The 18,783-nt window shown below is 38.3% G+C and overlaps 1 pseudogene across 1 annotated transcript; it reads left to right on the top strand.

Moving 5' to 3' along the window:
* Positions 1-388: 388 nt before the first annotated feature.
* Positions 389-12,592, top strand: LOC146521425 (uncharacterized; annotated as a pseudogene). The gene is made up of 3 exons (XR_014873316.1): positions 389-649; positions 6,924-6,971; positions 8,331-12,592. The product of XR_014873316.1 is annotated as an uncharacterized LOC146521425 (transcript).
* Positions 12,593-18,783: the final 6,191 nt, after the last annotated feature.

Raw genomic sequence — 18,783 nt, forward strand, 5'->3', positions numbered from 1 at the left:
AATGATGATGGGTATTGTTACATTTATATGTATTTTTTTGCACAAAAAGTTGCATTTTTACTCCATCATTTATAGACTTAAAGGCATATATGCAATGACCAAAACCACACAGTGAAAATGTTTTATTTAAGTTTACTGTTTAGATTACTCAATGAGCTAATCACACTGTAAAGTACAATGAGATCTTTCTAAATGTTTAAAATGTGATTTTGTTTAAAAAAAATGAAATAATAGTCAACGGACCTCTTTAAAATCAGAGTATAGCATTAAGTCTGTTAAACTTCTGGGACATTGATCAGGTTAGTGAAGTAGTAGAGGGGATAGTTAATTTGTTTCAGTGATATTGTGCAAACAAAAAAGACTTGTATACACTACTAACCATCTTAATTATTGATTATTAAGCCACTGCTGCAAATGCAATGTTTAAAAATCTTTATTTGGTGTTCCTGTTTTTGTCTAAACTTTGAGCAAAATCTTTGGTTCAGTTGTATTTATGTTTGAATGGCTTGAAAAAAATTATTCTTGTTTCTTTGAAATCATGTGACCACAGAATCCCGCCCTCCTCTGATGGAGTATAAAACCTCTGCACACAAACTCCTCTCTGCTCTTTCCTCCTCAGTCCTACCAGAGCTTCCTGAAAACAACACAGGTAAGAGCAGTTCATGTTACAATGAGGACATCTTCCAACTGATTAAAGAAAATCAGTCTATTTCCCGTTTTTTATTCTGATAAACTTAATCCAAAACTGTACATACTGTTTTTACTACAAATAAATGTAATTCATTTTTTGTTTTCTTTATGTATCAATCCATTTATGTATTGTGGGTTTTTTTTTTTTTTTTGACTCCTTAACGACAGCTTCTGTGGTAGCACAGCACATTATTGCTTTATTGTCCCTATTAGGACAATAAAGCACAGCTAGACTGGACATTGGGCATACAAGCCATTTGCCCATTTTGCCGATGATGATTTTTTGTTTTTATTTTATTTTTATTTTTTTAATGTTATAAACAATGAAAGGTAGTGGATTGGACAATTGGTCATGATCGACTATGGGCTGGACCAATTACAGCCGATGAGGTCGGCTGCACCCTCCCACCTTTCTTGGGCAACGGCTCTGAAGAAAATGGTATTTAGGTGAAAAGGAATGTGATTTGTCCCGTACTTCAGCTAGAATGAAAAACAGACACAAAGCTGGAGTTATTCTGTCTTTATGCTGCACAGCTTCTTCTGTCATTCTCTCCCCCTCCCTCTCCTGTTGCTACTTCAATCAAACTGATCAATGATCAGCTGACTGGCTGTTCTCTCTTGTTTGTTTATCGCTCACTTTGCACCATAATAAGGAAACCAGCTGATGTCACGTTAAACAACAGCAGCACGTTTAAGCTTGATCAGCTGTTTTTAGAATTTATTTAATATTAATTTCTAGTATCAGTTGATGTTTGCTGGAGCCACAGCTGTAAAAGCTGCTGGTCATGATGTGGGTTTGGATATGTGGTGAGAGGGAAACATGAAGATGAAACCAGGAGATGTCCTTACTGAATCATCAGAGCTGAACAGGTGATGGAGAAACAGGTTTACCTTTAAGGTGACATTATGAACTGTTTCTGAGAGAAAAATAACACCAGGATCCTTTTTTATGTAGCTGACAGCTGATAGCTGTGCAGGTGCGGATCTAAGTTTTGCCAGGGGGGCCAGGTAGGGCATTAACAGGAAGAGGTGGGCACAAAGAAATACTTTTCTTTCTAATTCTCATTTAAAATATCTAGCTTTTAATAAATAATTATCTGAATCTTACAACTAAAGTGGTCATCTGGTGTAAAATGTATAGAAATCATACATATATGCCAACAAGACAGGGTGCCTCACTGTCACAACAGCATTTGTTTTTATTCAAAGGCTTGAATATCAAGAGGTTCAGGACTTTAACTAACATCTTCCAGATTGTTAGTATTTACAGATGAAATGTGGTAATTGAGCTTGTGGCAGTGATTTAATCAAAATGTGCACTAGAAAGGATGCAGCACTAGATAAATTATGAAGACATTACCTCTAATACTCTACACTTTACTCTGGAATATGATACAATATAATACTTTATTGCAGGGCTGGACTGGGAGAAAAAATGGGCCCGGGCATTTTGACTAGAGACTACCCCACCAGGTATTATAGGAAAAGCCATGAAGCCTGTGTTAACAAAAAAAAAAAAAAATTCTCCTTCATTTCTGTCAAACACAGTTGTATGAAACGTTTTATGCGGACAGTATAATGGTTGCTAGGTAACCTGAGCAGCCTGACGAAGGCCAGACCATTCCACTTCACAAGCCTCTCACTTCCACCCTTCTCGCACTTCGTAGTACCTGCCCCATGTAGTACCTGCTCCACGTAGTCCGCGAAGCGTGCAGTCTCTGGATTGGGACACAGCTACAGGGACCATGACACTGCATCTCAGTGTGTTTCCTGTTTTATTTTGATAGTCTCTCATCCTGTGTTCAATGTGTTCAGTTTTGCTTCCCCTGTATCATTATCTAATTCATCCCAGCTGTGTTACCTCCTAATCACCTTCTTGTGTATATATGGTGTCTGTTTTCCCTTTGTGCTTGTCAAGTTCTGTACTTTTCTTTTTCCATGTTCCATTTTACCATGTTCTTAGTGTTCTGTGTTTAGTATTAGTTTTTTCTCAGTTTAGGTTGTAGTTAGTTTCCTTTTGGCATTGGTTTATATCATTTATAAACCACAAAAAATCGGCTGAATTTTGATATGATCCTGTTTCACGCCTTTATTTATCTGTATTTGACATTACCAAAAACTGTTCACTTATGGTCCACTAGGCCCCAGAAAGCCAGGCCTGTAGAATTTGTTAACCATACGAATGAATATTACTATTGAATTGTCTTTCCCATTTAATATGGTGGGGTGTTTCGCCGTATGCAGCAGCATAGCACTCCCAACTACTGTGCACCTTTTTGTATTTTTTACGTCCTGTACACCTATAACTGTACACTAATCCATACAACCAACTCAAGTATTCTGATGACACCAACATGGTTGGGTATGTATAGGGCAAAGGTAGAAATTTGTCCTGCTGGTGCTCAGAAAACAACCTAAAACTGTTTGTCTTGGAATAGATCTGGAATAGATGTATTACACCGTTTAGCACTATTTAGCACTGTCTTGCTGAAATATGGAAGAATTTCCTGGATGGGAACATGTATTGCCCTAAAGCAGGGTTTGTTAACCTTTTTACGTCGAGGCCCACCTTTTCCACTACAAAGTGGCCTGGGATTGATTGAGATATTAACACTGTATTGTATAAATTGATGTTGCTTTTGGTTTGATTTATATTTAATAACTAAATCAAATCTACATCGTTTTAACAGCTAAAACCTTGTCAAATAAACATGATGATGACATGATACAATGTAATAATAACAAAGACATTTATTTTTTATGTGTATGTGAAACTGCACATAAGACAAAATGCCAAACAGGTTAACAATTCATGGAACAAATCAAATTGCAAATAGAAATTGAAAGGTTCAAGTCAGGCTTAATGACACAAAGACAATTAATTAGATTTTACTGCAGCAAAAAAGAAAAGAAAAAAAGTAAAAAAATACAAATTGGATAAAAAAATGTGGTGATAAAATAAATACATTCAAAATAAATTTCTAATTAGATAAATAAACTGTTATAAATTTAAAAAAAAGTGCAAATTAAAATATATCCTCATGAACTGTGAGTGAATCTGAAAGTTGCTTCAGCAGTAAACCTTTTTTCATTGGCAGAACCAGAAGTTACTCTTTATATTTGAGACAAATGACCAAATGAGAACAAATGACAACAAACAGTCACAACAGTCCATTTTTTGAGCCTCTGAGACACGATCAGATCAGTCTGGGTGGAATGGGGGAAAGGCTCATTCTCAGAGTAGCTTCCAGTGTTGCTTTGAGTCTGTTTTGGTCTTTGGTCTTGGTTGTGGCCACAATGAAAATCCCAATTTTGATCCTGATTGTGAATGGGAAAAAAGGTTTCACAGCTCTCAGTGCCAGACATGGGTAATCCTTTGAGACAGCAATCCAGAAGGAGCCCAGGTCAGGTTTGCCCCACTGCAACTTTAGAGAGCTGTCAGTGGGAACCAGATCTGAGAGTATAGCAACATCATTTTCAGTGGGATCCACAGAAAATGTGTCAAACATCCACAAATGTCCTTCTCTGGGATCCTGAAGGAAATATTAATCAGATTTTCTGTCAGTTGTGAAAGGTGCTGACAGACAGACTCACCTGAGGGGTTAAGATCTCAGCGATAATGAACAAAAACCAGCAGTAATGCACCATTTGTGACATCACTGGAATTGTCTACTTGCCAAGGGGAAAACTGACTACTTTTTATTCTTTCCAAAAGCTGATGCTGTATGTCTAAGGCCAAGTCCTTGATTCAGTGTCTCACAGTGTCATTTGAGAGTGGGATGGCCAGTTGCTAGCTTTTTTGCAGCAGCCTCTCCAGTTATCTGATGCACATGTACAGCAGCATGCAAAATCAACTCTTCCACTGTAGCAAAAACGTTCTACTTTGTGCCACAAATCTGGATATGAGGTAGCTAGCTTTTAAAGCACATTTAGAGTTACCAGTCAGTGACACAACAGACCGTTTCTGCAACTGCAGTCCGTTTACTTTTCTCTTGAAATATTTCACCAGCTTTCTTGCAAGTGTGGGATGTTTGGTTTCAAGATGCCATTTTTAATTTTGAAGGCTTCAATGCTTCGTTGGATGGCAATAGTCTACACCCCACACATTGGACTCTCAGGTCTGCCTCGTTTTCTCCGTTCACAAACCCATATTTCAAGAAGTCAAGGTTGTACTTGTGCAAAAACTTTTCCTTTTGGGAGAGGGGTTGTCACACTTCATCTTCATTTTTGCGTATTAAGAACTTCTCCATATTTTGCTAACTGCAAACAGCGGGCAGAGTGTCTTCTTTTGCTTACTTATTGAGGCTGATTTAACAACTCCCACAAAGTGGTAGGAAGCTGTATTGTAACTGAGGTTTTTATGTATAACAGTAGTCCCTGGTGTCTTCAATTGATAACTTCTGATGTCCCACAGCCCTTTTACAGGTGTAAAGCTCAAATTCTTTTGTGGCCCTCAAGGTGTGGCTCGCGGCCTATTGGTTAAGAATCACTGCTCTAAAGCCATCAGAGATGCAGGCTATGAAGTGACCACTGATAAGAAGCCAGAGGACACAGCATCCATGTTTTCCAAAAAAGAATTTCAAATTTTGATTCCTCTGACTTTTCCACTTTGCAATTCTTGGACTCCATTTTAAATGATCTTTGATCCAGAGAAGATGTGGCAGAGATGTGATTTGCAATAAACAGTCCTCAGTATGATACAGTGTGTCGGGTCAGTCACTGCAGCTGTGTTTCTGTATCATGTTCACATTTGGCTTCTGTGCATGAGGAAGCTTTAACCTGCAAGTGTGAATGGTTGAGAGTACGGTTCTCACAATGAACTCTTGTCACATAGAGAGAGAGAATAGAGAACAGTCTGTCTCTTATGAACAGAACATAAGAGACAGACTCACTGAATGACTGAATGGCTCAACACTGACCACGCTGAAAGTCCATGCAATAATTTTTATGACAGAATCATTAGAATTAAAAATATAATAACTTTATAGACAGGGGTGCACATAAGTGGTCTGCAGGTGCGCATTCGCAAAATAAAAGACGCACACCAGATAAGAAGATGTAACGCATATTTGCGTACATATAAAAGGCACTGTTTTTGTCTGCTAGAGTATGATTTTCATGGCACATTCTGCACCACATCTCTGTGCGTTCATCATTTGTTTGAAGCCAGCTCACCTCCTGCAAACACTTTTCCGAGAATACGCGCTTCTTTTGCGGTTCGGACTCCTTCTGACATTTTTCTGGAGGTGGAGGAACACCAAAGTAATTGCTTAAAGGAGCTTGCTTCTTCGGCATCTTTGAGTTTTAAATAAATGTCTGTCCTCCTCCAGAAAATCTTATGTACGCAAACGCGCGTTGCAACTTCTTATCTGGTGCGCATCTTTTATTTTGACAGCGAATGCGCACCTGCGGACTACTTATGTGCACAAAACAAAACAGTATAACAAAAGTAAAATGTCAATCCGAGCTGTGCACATTCATGAAAATTCCTATTTTAATACAGTGCTGCTAAAGGGACTTAAGAGCACGTCCATTCAGTATTAATTTCCAGCCTTGTCCCTTGCACACGGAGAATTGTATGTTTGTATTTGTTTGTATGTCGAGACATTCAAAGCCTTAGCAATTTCATTTATGAACATTATTGTAAAATTGTTGTTTATAGATGTGCATGCTGTGGAAAAATTGTCTTCCAGATGTTTCTTTTTAACACATTTCATCTAGTCTTTTGTTGTTTCCATTTTTTTAATCAAATTCAAAATGAGCAAATATTTGCTCTTAAAATGGCACATTTTCTCAGTTGAAATATTTTGTATATTTTCTGTGTTTATGAGATTTGCAAATCATTGAATTCTGTTTAGATTTTAGATTTAACACATCATTCCAACTTTTTCAGACCTCAGGTTGTAAATTATTATTTTGTAAATGTCTCCATTTTATGTGGATGCTCAAATTTTTTAAAAGTAAAACATATTACTGTGGCAGCACCAAAACTTTACTCGCTTGAATTTTTCTGCAAAACAAACATGTTTTCTTTTTTTTTCACTGTGTGACATTGCAACACATATTGATAAATGTCGGACTACAGTAAAATTCAGAAATGATGAAATACCAACTGTTATGAAGAATAATATTCCAATTTTGTAAATTATACTCTATCACAGAAACTAATAGGCTGACTTTGCTAAGTCAAGGAAACCACCAGTTTACTAAACTTTTTTCTCTTTTCTCTTCAGGCCTTCGTCACAGTTTAAAGCTTGATCTCGAGTTTTTATCATGGCAAAGTAAGTCATATTAAAATAATTAACCACTGATCCATAATAAAATTCATTGCTATATGTTCATCAATCGATTCATTTTCTACCACTTGTCTGTCTAGTGAGAGTTTACTCATGTTTATCACTCATGGTAATGGCTGTAGCTCAGGAGGTAGAGCAGGTCACTTACTGATCACAAGGTTAGTACTTTGATCCCTGGCTCCTCCAGTCTGCGTGTCAAGAGCGTGAATGTGCATGAATGAACTATGAGCAAGCTCTTTGACAACAGTGGGAAGGAAAAACTTCGTTTTAACACGAAGAAACTGCAGCAGAACCAGTCTCATGGAGGGACACTGTCCTCTGTGATTCATTTGGGGTGAGGGGAAGAATCATTAACTAATGATTAAATACAAAGTTGTGTATAAACACATTATGAGTGAAAAAGGGTGAGCGAAGAACACTCTGCATTGTAGGTATTCCCCAGCAGCTTAGACCTATTAAAGGATAATGAAGTGAAGATTCACTGTCACTGGATCCAGCCCTAACTGTATGATTTATCAAAAAAGAAAGTATAATCTTATTTTCCAAAGGTCAAAATAAGATTTTGGGATCAAAATAGACTTTTGATCTTGGGACTTCGAGGCCATACTCGGCACAGATGTTCCTGTATATTGGACACTTAATTATGGTGTTCCATGCATGCCCTGCCTGCTAGCATCTTGGACCCTGCTATTATGTGCTGGATTATCACAGTCAAGGGCACCTTTACACAGCCTGCACCTGGGGTCTTGCCTGGTATGCTAGACGACAGCCTCTATGGATCTTCTACTCAGAGCTCAGTACTCCACTGCGCATCCTTTCAGCTCCGACGACCTACTAAAATAGAGAGATGATTGTCTTACTGATTCAAGCCTTATGGTGATTTATGCTATTGATTTGAAGTTTGCCTCCAGTGTTGTCTGACACATTCCATTGAGTTACTAATGAAGGCTTTTAAGGTTGATCTTGTACAGCTCTAGGCATTCCATGATCCATGTGTGGGGCATTGAGTCATAGGCCTTCTTGTAGTCAATCCAGGCAGTGCACAGGTTGGTTAGTCTGGTCTTGGAGTCTTAGGTACCTGGTGTTTTGAAGTGTTTCAGGCATGTCCTTCTAAGAGGACCCACCCCAGGCCAAATCCAACTTGAGAGATTATATCTTTCAGCTGACTTGGGCTTCTCTGCTTAGACTACTGTCCCACCCAGATAAGTGGCAGAAAATGGATGGATGGATTAAAAGCTCTGCTCATTGCACATTTGTTTTAAAATCAAGTTTAGCAATTTGCTAATAAGAAATACACATTAAATTTAATCACTCTTAAAGTCTACTGTATTTGTTTTATGGCAGGGCTATGCAGTCATCAAAACTAAAGAGCATCATCTCAAAATGTGATTTGATCAAAAAAGGATCTCCGAGTTGTTACCAGCTGACAACAACGACTGACATAGTTGGCACTTTAAGAAGAGTTACCTTTGGCAAAAAAAATCCAGGCAAGCCAAATAAAACCATCTTACTTGTAGGAGAAACAGGAGCAGGAAAATCTAGTCTGATCAACGCTCTGGTAAACTACACCATGGGAGTGAAGTGGGAGGATGAAGTCTGGTTTCAGATCGTAGTTGACAATAATCAAAGTCAGTTTCAGAGTCAGACATCAGATGTGATTCTGTATGAGGTCTTTGATTTTGAAAATAAAACTCTGCCTTACTCTCTGACCATTATTGATACTCCTGGATATGGAAACACCCAAGGGATCGAACATGACGTCATCGTCAGTCAAAGATTGTTTGACTTATTTCGCTCTCAGGAAGGATTTTATGAAATTGATGTGGTGGGTCTGGTGGTGAAGGCAAGTGAATGTAGACTTAATGACCGCCTTGTGTACATCTTGAATTCAGTGATGTCTCTGTTTGGAAAAGACTTGGAGAAAAACATTGTTACCCTCATTACATATTCAAATGGAGTCACACCTATGAATGTCCTTCAAGCTCTTGAAGCTGCAAACATTAAATGTGCCAGAAATAAAAAAAAATGTACCTCTTCACTTTCTGTTTGATAACTGCCAGAATCAAGATCGAACTAAGGAAAGAGAGAACTTGCAGCATGCTCATGAAATTTCAGCACAAGGAATGAGACAGTTTACAGACCTTCTAGAAAATATCACACCTCAAAAACTGGAGACAACTGTGGAAGTTATGAAGGAACACATCAGACTAACAGCCTGCATCCAAAACCTGCAAGACCGCCTCATGTTAATTGCACTAAAACAGGCAGAACTCAAACAGACTCAGCAAGCTCTGAAGAAATATGAACAAGAGATGAAGATGAATAAAGAGTTTGAAGTAGAAGTCAATGAGCCATACAAAGACAAAGAGCTTATTAACGGTGGAATGTGGGGGCTGCTTTTTTTTGAAGGAGCTGTCTGCTGCACATTCTGTGAGGAGAACTGTCACTACCCTGGATGCACAATGGCCTGGAAACCTGAACACTGTGAGGTCATAAAAGATGGGCGCTGCACTGCTTGTACCAGGAAGTGTCTTGCATCCGCTCACATTAAAGAAAAATACATCTATGTTACAAAGACAAAGAAAGTTCAGAAAACTCTAATAGATGTGAAGGAAAAGTTTGAAAAGAGCAAAGCAGCATCTGTGGATGCATCAAGCCTTTTGGATGATCTTCAAAAAGAAATAGAAAACCTTGAAGCAGATAAAGCAAAGTGGATTGACATGGCCTGCCAGCATGTTGAAAGACTGAATGAAATTGCCTTGAAAGTAGATTCAGTGTCCACTTATGTCCACTTGGACTTCCTGATTGAGAAGATGAAGGAGAAAGGCGACACAGAAAAGTTGCGGACGCTGAAGAGGAAGGCAAATCTGGTCAACGAAATAGTTCGAAGTGGAGTAAAGTATGCTTATGTAAGTCTATGTAAAATCTTCTCAAAAAACAATGACAACAAAGTTTACACTAATGTCTAGGCTTCAAAATAAATATGTTTGTGATGTACAGATGTAATTTAGATGTTTATTGTATTATATCTGTCTGAATTAACATGGGGCACATAACACTGTATCAGAAATGAAAAAAAAAAACATTAAATCTGTAATAAAACTGTATCTGGAGATATCTACTGTACTAAATCAAATCTAGGTAGAAATATCTAACAAATAATATATATCCATCTACCAAATATCTAGGTAGCACAAATTCCATGCTTCTTTAAATGCGTATAATATTCATTTAAAATCAATGAGCGTTATCCAAAGACTTGGATCAACAATACAACAGCAACAGGTGCTGCTAGTGTGCAGTCCTTAGGTTCTGTCCAGGTACAGAGGAAGAAAATGTGGAGCTGTTGGCGATGTGTAGCACTTAATTTTGGAAAGGGAGTTACGGCAGGCTTAGGTTTTTGTTTAAACGTTAAGGTAAGGTTGTAGAGCAGAGCATTTAAAATGGATTATATAGGCTAGGTATCACTGAAAGGCTTTTTTCTTGTATATTAACCCTTAAGAGCCCAGACCTATTTCTACTTTCATGAAAATTACGGGGGTCTTATATCAAATGACTCATATATAACCAATTCTCTAAGTGTAAAGGGGCAGTGACACCAGTGTCACTGTGGGTCCTTAAGGGATAAACAAGAAAATAAAATGAAATACTTTTCATTTAGCTTTAAAATGACTCTTTAGAATTAGCCTGACTCCAAATAGAAAACCAAACAAGTTATCCTTATACAAGTCTCAGACTCTGAGACAGTTTATCACTATTTTAAACAACATATCTGCAATTAGAACCAGTGTAATCTTTTGAAGCTGCCTAGCATTTACAAAATCAAAGAAATAAACAAAACAAAACAAAAAACTAAATCTATGTAACCTATATTTTCTTGTTTTTAAACTGGCTTCTATTTTTCTCACTGTTTTAGCATGTAACATGTATTAGAATTTCTTTCATCTATGTGTTGACCACATTGTATATTAGTAATTTTAAGTAATTGTTTTAGCATGTCTGCCTCATACCCTATTTAAGCAGTTAGACAGATGGTGGGGGTCTGGTAAGGAAATGGGGACAGTGACACAGCAAGCCTGGCACCACAGGTAGTGGAGCCTTTTGTCTAATGGTTTTCTACCTTTCTATATGATGAACTGTTAAGCATGTGGTGGTTTTATCAATAAAAAAGATTCCACATACACATTTGTCTGGTTTCCTGGTTTCTGACTCGCATCATAAATTTTCATCAAAAAGCATGAATCATTGTTGGGATTCAAAAATAACTTTGAAAAGAGAGAAATGGTCTAATAAAAACTTTTTTGTGATGGGACTTTTAGGATAAACTGGTTGGTTACTGCGTTTGCAAGAGTCTAACATGTAATTTGAACCAAAAGAAATTTATGTTTCTAAGGTGAATGTAATGAAATACACAATCTGCATGAAATTCACCAGCTTAGCACTTCTTAAATGTATTCTTGTTGATGTGACTTGATGCACTCTAACAAGAGTGGTTAGTTGCCTTAAAGACTTGCACTATCACAAGATCACATGAGTTTTTAAACCACAGAAAAGCACACATGTGGTTTGCTTCACAGTCGTCTTGGAAAGGTAAGAGTGAATCTGTCTTCATCCATCTAGATGAAAATACTTTTTGCGCAAAAGTAGTGACGGCCAAACAAAGTTTTTTGAAACATTGAAGTTTGTCTTTAAAAAAAAAACAGTTAATCACTCAAAGCTTTTCAACACAGTCCTCTCTGGTGACATCTGCTGGCCAAAAATATGAACAGCAGCTTGACTAAAAAATGAATGCTTGATTATGACTGCCCACTCTACAGAGTGGAGTTCACAATTCTGTCTGATATTGAGCCACCCTTGTGTTGCTTTGAACATGTATTCTTTAGGGGGTAAAACAATTATGACTCTTTGTTTAATAAATACATTTGATCAATCAACTTTCCTTTTCAAACATGTGCCATGGTGATCTCTTTCTTTGCTTGTGACTTCTTGGTGTTGGGAAACACAATAAACAAAAAACACATATCATATACATAAATGAATGTACGACACACTATAGAGTATGCTTCTGTTGTGAGTTCCTGACTCCACTTCAACCACTGGACATTAATGTTTATAAATAATATTATATTAGGTCAGAACCTTCACAGATATATTAGGTCAAATTTCTCATACATATTTTTGATCTTGGGGTAGACTTGACTGTGAACTGGAAAGGGAGAATGCTTATAAACTTGTAAGGTAAAAACATCTAAAACAATGCCCTTTGACATTTATGCTAGAAAAGTTCCCAGTTATGATCACCTCATGTCTGACAGTGTCAATGCAAACATTTTTATACTTAGCATATGTCAACATGAAAACATTGTTTCATGTTATAGGAAACATTGTTTCATGTTAATTCTGGACCCCTCCTCTTGACGCATGGACAGTCCCATGAGTCAACACACCAAAGCTAGATTTATGTCTTAACCCTTTAAGACCTACCATAGAACCAAGTCCGCCAGAGCTTATATTATATTTTTACATGTTGTAGTGCCATTTTTGGGAGCATTTCAAGTTGCTATACATCAATACAACCATTACAGCCTAAGTTTTAATAATATGTATACATTAAATGCATAGTAATTACATAAATTGCAAAAAAGTGCAATAAACTACAAAGAAATTAAAAATCTTTTTTGTTTTTTTAACATATATTTCTAGTTAAAGCAATTTAAGAGGCTTATCCCTCAAAACTGTAAATACAAAAAAGTTGCACAAAATAGTTTCCCACCACAGGAAATTTATTTTGAGTGTCTTCATAGTTTTATTTTTGAAATACACCAATTTTTATACACTGCAGGAAAAATGAAAATAAATATTATACTGCAAATTTGCAAAAAAGCAGCATATGCATCAAAATAAACTATTTCCAGCAGTGCAATATGAGTCCTAAGCATCCCAGAAACGACACAGAAAGTCATGAAGTCAAACATAACTTTTAAAAACACCAGTATAGGCTCATGAGAACTTGATGGTAAAAAACTACATTTCTGCGAAAATGACGTCACTTCCGCTTTCGGGCAGGTCATGGCGGACATGCGATAGTTCACGCTGACGTCTATTCCAATGTAGGAAGTGTTATGAACAGCTGATCGGATCGGCAAAGCGTGTTTCTGGAATATTATGTTTTTGTTGCTGCAAGTGCTTTTTATGCAGTTTTTGCAAAGTTATATGTGGAAGGAAACCTTGACCTAGGACAAGCTGATGGCATAAGATGTAAGTACAACACCTCCGGTTTCATATAAAAAAAATGATTGCGCTAGCTCACGTGGTTGTAGTGCTACCGGGATTTAAAAGTAGTTGCGCAAAACGGAGCCCGCTCTGACCGGTTTTAAAGGGTTAACAAAAAAACAGAGAGCGAGAGAGATGTGTGTTGGTTAAGAAGTGATAATAATAATGAAAATGTCTTAGTTTTGTCACTTTCAGATGAAAAGCAGACCTGAATCAATTTTTGACATGCAGCGGTCAGAAGAAAGTTATAGGTTAACATCATTGGAAACGTTCAGGCCAAGTTTCTGGCTGAATTGTTTACAGCGCCATGTGTCCCTCAACCTCACAAGCGAACTCTCACTCCTCTCTGAAGACAAGGAATGCAGTTCCAAAGAGCAATAATATGGCAGATAAAGCGACAGCAGCAAAGTCCTGAGCAGAGAGATCCAGCAAGCAGCAGCAGTGTGGACAAACAGCATCAGAGAAGAAGAGCAAACCCATCATCCTAACTGATTGGATAAATGGCACTGCACTTTCAACAAGCTGCAAATTCACTGTGCATGTGAAGAGGACTTTTGAGGAGACTGTTGGAGTTTGACATTTGCCACTTTTGGAGTAAAATGGCAAGAAGAGACTGTGAAGAATACAGGACAAAGCTGAAAGAGAACTGCCTGCTATTGTACTGTTGAAGTGGGAGAGGACAACAGAGTGAGAGTAGGTGAGAACACAGAGGAGTGCTGTTCTTTAATGTGGGAAATCAAAATTTGGGTTAGCAAACCTGGGAAAAAGAAAACTGACTGCTTAAGTGGGAAAATTGTGAAGGAGTCTGAAACACTGCAAAAAGAAACATACAAAATCACACACACAAGCAGAACATGCATTAACCCTACTAACACAAATACAAGAGAGCTCATGAAGATTAGGCAGCATCTTGAGCATGTGAGTCTTTTTATCATCTTGTCCAAGTCACTTCGTGTGATGCAAAGTGATGCAAAGACCAGTGGACTCATAGCAAAGTAGTATAATAGCAGAGAAATGTGTAGGACAGGCAGCTTTAAGAACATGCTCTGCTGGATATGCAGCTCCACAGACATGCATTAAACCTGCCTAATAACACAAACACACATGCAATGAAAATTAGCTTGTATCTCTCATCAGTGTTAAAATAGTGTCAATTTAACAGACACTTGTTATCAAATGCTGAATTTATCCAATGCTGACAATTAACTCTCTAGGTTGCAGGACAACAGTTTAATTTTTGTGGGAAAAAAGATTCTGGTTTGACCAACCAGTGATCAGACAATAAATTTAGTTGTTGATATAGTAAATTGGGAGATGCTTTCTGCTTGATTGATGCAGCACAAGTAATTTACTGTATGAGGGAAATTCTATTTGAACATGCATTTCTGTTGTCCTGTTATCTTAGTGGGTTAATAGCTGATATGCAAATTAGTTGATCGTTCTTAGATTAAGGAAAAGTGACTGAATTCTAGCACGAATGAATGAGATGTGTTGGAGTTTGTTAGAGTGGAGACTCTAAAACACTGAGTTTCTTGGTCTGATGTGCGAGTGAATCCTGCACCCAGATACACAACTCTGAATACATAAGAACAAACTTCTTTTGTGAAGTACATAAAAACATGTCACATGTTTTATGATGACGGGGGAAAAGGAAAACTGAATAAAATGGGTGTGTGGCCTAAATGAGTGAAGAGCACAGACCTGGGGATTAAACTCATAGCTAATAAAAAACTTAGGCTTATGTTGTGTGTTGTGTGGCTGATGGATGGTTTCGAATTAATCTAGTTGATGTTTTTTCTTTTGTTGCAAAGTTGTGCCAACCAATTAGGTTTGGTATGATTTACCCTCCTGAGACGAGGAGCATGTGTCATGACTTAACAAGGCCTTTTTATTTTGATACTTTCACAGTGCATTGAAAGTTTTGTTTGATCAGAATCAGAATCAGAATACTTTATTAATCCCGAAGGAAATTAGGGTTACAGCAGGCAGCACGCTAATGGTGCATGCGCACTTACAAAGGAACCTTCTGACCAACTTTACATAAACATCACATTGGGGAGACATGTCAGAACGGTAGGCTGATAGGAAAAAAAACAATGAAAATACATAACATGAGGTAAGAGGAGGAGAAAAAAAACCCCACTCAGACTGAGCTCCTAGTGGGAGAACAGTTTGATAACAGAAAAAACACCTCAGCACAAAAAGCACATGACTATCAATACACCATAGAAACACAAGACAAGTAACAGGGGTGGGTAAAGGGTAAGAGAGCCGGTGTAGACAGCGCATCCGGTCCTGCAGCATGTCTGCGCTGGTCCAGTCGACCGCCATCTTCCCCGATAGGGCACAAGCATCGAAGGCGTTTGGAAAGGGAGGGGGGATCAGTGTGTGCATATTAGTGTATATGTATGTGTGTGTGTGTCCAGAGTTCAGCTGAGACAGTGTCCTTCGCCCCGCCACGCTAAGTAAACAGTCTTTCAGACAACCCGGGTGGCCTTGCATGGAATGGGGGAAACAGTCTAAACACAGTCGTTATCAGGGTGTTGTTGTTCAGCTCCAGCCTTGAGCCCACAGCTGGCGCCAAAGGGGTCTCCACATGAAGTGATGATGGTTTTTACTTTAGTTCGAACAACTCATATGAATTTCAAAGCTGTTCTAACAGTCCAACACTGGTCTCTCAATCTCCTGTTGGAGAGCCGTGAGCTTTCTATGATGTTATCCAAACTTACACTCCGTGATGTTGTCATTCTTTTTGCTCAAAGAGCAGGTTCTGAGAACTCACGACTGCAGTGCACTTCCCCAAGATGTGATCGAATTTGCGCTCAAGGGTGTTATTCGAGCTAGCCCCTCCAGATGTAAACCAGTTTTTCACTCAGAGGTCTTGTTCTGAGTATTCACGGCAGCCGTGCGTTCTCCAAGATCTTCTCAGTGCTGCACTCAATGAGCCCATTTTGAGAAACTCACGCCTCGTCCCATCATTTCAATCCCAGCGGGCAGCCTTGTGGGGGTTTGAACAGCCGGTTCCGCTTCCTTAATTCTGCGATAAGTCAGGGCCAAGCCAGCTCCGATCAGCAAGAACCCTGTTATCATGGTTCCGAATAGGTAGATATCTTCAGCAGTCAGGCTCACCCGAGCCCAGACTTCTCAGATAATCTCTGTCGTTTGAGCAGATCTGCATGATTAGAACGAAAGCACTATGCGACACTTCGTCAGGAAAACTGTTGCAAGTGAGTTTCTCCACATTAAAATGGGCTCAGGAGAAAGTCACTTATCTGGGACAATTAGAAAATGAGTCCCTGCCGAAAAAGGATTCAGCGAGGAAATCCAGTCTAAAATTCTTCTTTTTGAAATGACGTCATTTTGCTTAGGGTGGAAACAAAAGGCGATTTTCCGCTATCAGAAAAGAAAGGATGAATGAATGAAAATAAAAAAAACTGACTGACTGGTAAAAGCTGACAAAAGCTAACAAGACTTGACTGATGTGACACCACTGTGCGAAGTTAACCCCCACCTGACAAAGGTGTGGATGAATCTATGTGTGTTTCTTTTTACAGGAGCAGAAAGATGACAGCAACATCCTAGTTTGCGTGAGCTTTGGGCCGTAACGATTTAACCTTTTAAATGCCACTTTCTGTGTCTGTGAATCTACCAGGGGTGTTATTCACTACCTTGTGTTGCTCACAGAGATCACTGCGAGAAAGTGTGTATACACCTGCGCAGCACTAACATTTACATTCTCTTTTCTACAGCAGAGAGATAATCATGTGATTTATAACAGGACACAACTGGTTGATGTTTTTTCTACCACAGGATTTCTGGGTTTATGTGTGAAGAAAACTGTGTTTACAGGTTATGAGTTGGTGATGCTATTACACTGTGTCATTGGGAAAATGTGAAGGTTACTTTGACAATCAGAATGAAATGTGAGACAACCCAGTGCCACTCCTTTTCACAGTTGCGGATGGCTAACTTTATGGTCTTTATATAGCACACCTGGAACCTCTTGACCTGCGCCTGACCACCAGAATTGTCCATGTGTGTTTTTCTAATGTTTTTTTGAGTGCATGTAGAGGGTTCAGCAGAGACAGACAAGTGGCATGAGAAAACAAATGAGAGGTGCAGTGTTTATGGAATAGTTTAATATGGGGCTCATTAGCTGGCCACTATTGAGCTTGTAAAGATAAATGAGTGGAGTGACTTTGCTTAAGGGAAGTCACTGATTACGTTAATGTTGACTAAACACATGGGATGATCCATGTCTGGGGCGAATTATGACAATAATTGTGGTTTATTGATTTGAGAAAACATGCACATGATACTTGTCTTTGATGCTGAATGCTTTATTACTCTTATGATACAATTGTTTACAAGTTTGAAGTTTAATTTCACTTCCAGGTCTTGTTTCCCAGGCCATGATGGTGTGTATGCAGGGTCCAGGCAGAGCCAGGTCTTAAGCAAACTTAATATACAAAACACACTGACATCTTTTGCAGGGTTACGGAGCTACTGATGTTGCCTGGGAAATGATCTAGCTAACCTTTTTCTTTAAGGTGTCCTGCAGATGTGATATATATTTTTCCATATGAAGTCATTCTTTTTTGAACAACACTCAAAACAGAGGCAATTAATCTTTCAGTCATTTCTACCCCCCCCCCCCCCCCCCCCCCCAAAAAAAAAAAAAAATATGTATATAAAAATAAATAAATAAATGAGTAAATAAATAAATCCCACATGCATACTACCCTTTAGGGCTAAGCCCCGGGTGTTTCAAATGTCTGCCTCTGCCTCTGATTGCAAATTAAATTTGTGTCCCATTTCAGGGTCTGCACGCTTGAAGTACGCGCACTACGCGCACTACGCGTACTACGTACGGTGCGTACTATAAGTACGAGAAGTGCGGAAGTGAGAGGCTTGTGAAATGGGACGGTCTATGCTTCGTCACGCTGTTCAGGTTGCCTAGCAACCATGATACTAACCGCGAGACACGTTACATACAGCTTTGTGTGACAGAAATGAAGGAGAAAATTGTTTTGTTGGCCATTCATTTTTGTTCTGACATCACTTTGATTAGTTGAGTATCTGAGGCTGAGACCACAGGACTGTAAAACATGATTGTTGGGCTTCATTTCTGTACTGAACAGTTATTTAAGATTAGTTAGCAAATAACAATTAGTTAATGTTGTTCATGAGACTAAAGTCATCTCACTATGGTAATGTAAATATAATATGGCCAATATTATAGTATTGTCAGATTATTATGATATATGTGTATATATATATATATATATATATATATATATATATATATATATATATATATATATATATATATCACTGACTTTCAGCTTGTTGTGTTTGTGGATATATGACTGACTTTAATTATCCATAAAATCATCAGATTCTCTGTAAGATTAAGGTCGACTATATGTATATTTAGAGGTAGAGGCTTTAAAACCAAGTTAATGCTGAAAGTACAAACATCACTAGTGTCACATAACTTTGCCGACATGTGGCCAACAACAAT

This window comes from Neolamprologus multifasciatus, chromosome 3 (genome assembly GCF_963576455.1).
Source record: "Neolamprologus multifasciatus chromosome 3, fNeoMul1.2, whole genome shotgun sequence".
In the NCBI taxonomy this organism is placed as follows: Eukaryota; Metazoa; Chordata; class Actinopteri; order Cichliformes; family Cichlidae; genus Neolamprologus; species Neolamprologus multifasciatus.